This window comes from Nannospalax galili, unplaced genomic scaffold (genome assembly GCF_000622305.1).
Source record: "Nannospalax galili isolate Female #2095 unplaced genomic scaffold, S.galili_v1.0 scaffold466, whole genome shotgun sequence".
In the NCBI taxonomy this organism is placed as follows: Eukaryota; Metazoa; Chordata; class Mammalia; order Rodentia; family Spalacidae; genus Nannospalax; species Nannospalax galili.
Window position 1 is genome coordinate 73357 of NW_008355163.1, and position 2139 is coordinate 75495.

At 44.6% G+C, this 2139-nt stretch overlaps 1 pseudogene; it reads left to right on the top strand.

Moving 5' to 3' along the window:
* The window catches only part of LOC103749398, a 32743-nt pseudogene extending 30697 nt beyond the window's left edge, over window positions 1–2046 (top strand).
* Window positions 2047–2139: the final 93 nt, after the last annotated feature.

Consider the following 2139-nt stretch of genomic DNA (forward strand, 5'->3'; position numbering starts at 1 on the left):
GGTGGTACAGGCCCAGGGAAGCAGAGAGAGGTGAGGGCGGGGTCAGGACCAGAAGCGGTGCTCCTGGAGCCCAAGAAAAGGGACTGAGTTGCTCTGTGTGAGAAGGATCAGGAAGCAGTATTGGTTCCCCAGGTGTCTGGGGCCCCAAGACTAGGAATGGCGCAGGGCCCAAACTAAGAGTATAGAATGGCGAGGGGGGGGGATGGAAGGGTGAATGAGGCTTAGGGAGACCCGGCGCGGAGAGCTGCGCTGTAGACTTACCCCAAGAGGCCTGAGGATAGTAGTGCAGGCTAGGAGAGTTAGCCGGTGGTACAGGCCCAGGGAAGCAGAGAGAGGTGAGGGCGGGGTCAGGACCAGAAGCGGTGCTCCTGCAGGCCCAGGGAAGCAGAGAGAGGTGAGCCAAACGGTTTTTTAAATCTTGAAAAAAGCCAGCGGGTTGGACTGGAGAAATAGCTCAAAGGTTAAGATAAGAGCACCTGTTGCTCTTGCAGAGGACATGAGCTCAGTGCCCAGCACCCACAATGAGAGCTCACAACTACCTGCAATTTTGGGCACCTGTGTAGATATGGTGTACATTCAGACACACACACACACACACACACACACACACACACACACACACACAAATAGCTGGATTTAAAAATCAGTTTAAGACAGCATCCTAACACTGTATGTCGTGTCTGTGTGGTGATGTCAGACAAGTAACTACTATGGCTTTTATGGTTTGTTAACTTTTCTTCATTTACTGTTGTGGCTCCAGGTTCAGTAAGAAGAACAAGGACAACGTTGATCCTTACATGTACCTGCCCTTCGGGAATGGACCCCAGAACTGCATTGGCATGAGGTTTGCTCTCATGAACATGAAAATCGCTCTTGTCAAAGTCCTGCAGAACTTCTCTTTCCAACCTTGTAGGGAAGCTCAGGTTTGTGCACTTTCTCAATAATATGTCTCATGGGAGATTTGCTTTTAATTGTGGGAAATATTTGCAGAAAAATATATGCTTTTTCACTTTTTAATTGCTCTTTGGGCTAAGTAATTTCTTTTGTGATGTCTATTGGAGTTGTAATGGACCTAAATGCAGTCCCACAAATTTTAATAGCCAAAGTAACTTCATTTTGTAAAAGCAGCTACTTTAAACTTCAAAATACTAGAAAAACAGCCAGCTTCAAGGGTAAGTGCCTGGACTTAGTTGGTTTCCCTTAACAGAGTGCTTTCTTTGGAGTAGCTGACCTTGGTCACCTCCCAGACACTAAAGCTGCACTTAATCAGAAAGTGCCTTACTGTCAAGGTCTCTATACATTTGTTAAGAGGACTAACGAAGGCTCACTTTGGCTTCGGTAGTTTGCTTATCTGCTAACTTGGGCCATCCTGACCGTACTCAGGACCACCTGACATTACTCATGTGTGATGAAATTCCTATGGTATTTGTGGGTTTTACCTTTATAAGTAAGTTCCACCCTCCCCTCAGGGCTGTGGGTCCTGAATCTGACTAAGGGACCACGGATGGCTATAACCCTAATAAATTTGACCAATTAAAATTCGAATTGAGTCTGACAGTCTTTTTCCCAGTGGTTTCAAAACCCATAACAGAGTTTAGGGTCCTTCAGTTTTGTAGCTGTTTCTTTTGCTTTTAAAAGACCAAAGTATAAAGATTGTCTGAAGTCAGGGGCTGGAGAGATAGCTCAGTCAGTAAAGTGCTTTCCTTGCAAGTATGAGGACTAGAGTCTGATCCTCAGAACCCACATTAAAGAAAAGACGGATGGTACGGGAGGAGAGACGGCTGAAGTAAAACTAGTTTTTATGTGATTGTGAAGCATTTTTGTCCTGATGTGTCTCTTCCTTGCTTCTGTGCTTGGTTCTGTGCTTGCTGATGCTTCATTACTGATTATCACTGTGCTTCTTTAACCATTGCAGATCCCTTTAAAACTAAACAGGCAAGGACTTTTACAATCAGAGAAACCTATCATTCTAAAGGTTGTGTCAAGAGATGTGACCAGAAATAGAGCTTGATGTAAAGCCATGTGCTACCAGGCTGTTTCACATTACACCAGAAACCAATTCATTTTGTGAAGAAAATTCAGAAATGAAGACTGGATTAATCTTTTGTACTTATGGGGGTATTTCTGGACATTCGCTGA